Source organism: Amphiprion ocellaris, chromosome 9 (assembly GCF_022539595.1).
Source record: "Amphiprion ocellaris isolate individual 3 ecotype Okinawa chromosome 9, ASM2253959v1, whole genome shotgun sequence".
Classification (NCBI taxonomy): domain Eukaryota; kingdom Metazoa; phylum Chordata; class Actinopteri; family Pomacentridae; genus Amphiprion; species Amphiprion ocellaris.
Genome location: NC_072774.1, coordinates 5,911,012 through 5,911,707, shown reverse-complemented (window position 1 = coordinate 5,911,707; position 696 = coordinate 5,911,012).

Here is a 696-nt window from a genome sequence, read left to right as displayed (position 1 = left end):
AAAAACCTTTTTCAACATAGTATACTATGGCGTTTTTTTGCGCCAAAATTTATGATGATTTTTTTATTCAAAGAAAACCTTTCTGGAGTGTTTTTCACGGCCTCCTTTACATTATTTCATCATATGGCACGTTTTTACAACATGTTTGAAAAATCGCATTTTTTTTCGACATAGTATAGTAAGGCGTTTTTTTTGCGCCAAAATTCATGATGATTTTTTTTTCAAAGAAAACCTTTCTGGAGTGTTTTTCACGGCCTCCTTTACATTATTTCATCATATGGCACGTTTTTACAACATGTTTGAAAAATCGCATTTTTTTTCGACATAGTATAGTAAGGCGTTTTTTTTGCGCCAAAATTCATGATGATTTTTTTTTCAAAGAAAACCTTTCTGGAGTGTTTTTCACGGCCTCCTTTACATTATTTCATCATATGGCACGTTTTTACAACATGTTTGAAAAATCGCATTTTTTTTCGACATAGTATAGTAAGGCGTTTTTTTTGCGCCAAAATTCATGATGATTTTTTTTTCAAAGAAAACCTTTCTGGAGTGTTTTTCACGGCCTCCTTTACATTATTTCATCATATGGCACGTTTTTACAACATGTTTGAAAAATCGCATTTTTTTTCGACATAGTATAGTAAGGCGTTTTTTTTGCGCCAAAATTCATGATGATTTTTTTTTTCAAAGAAAACC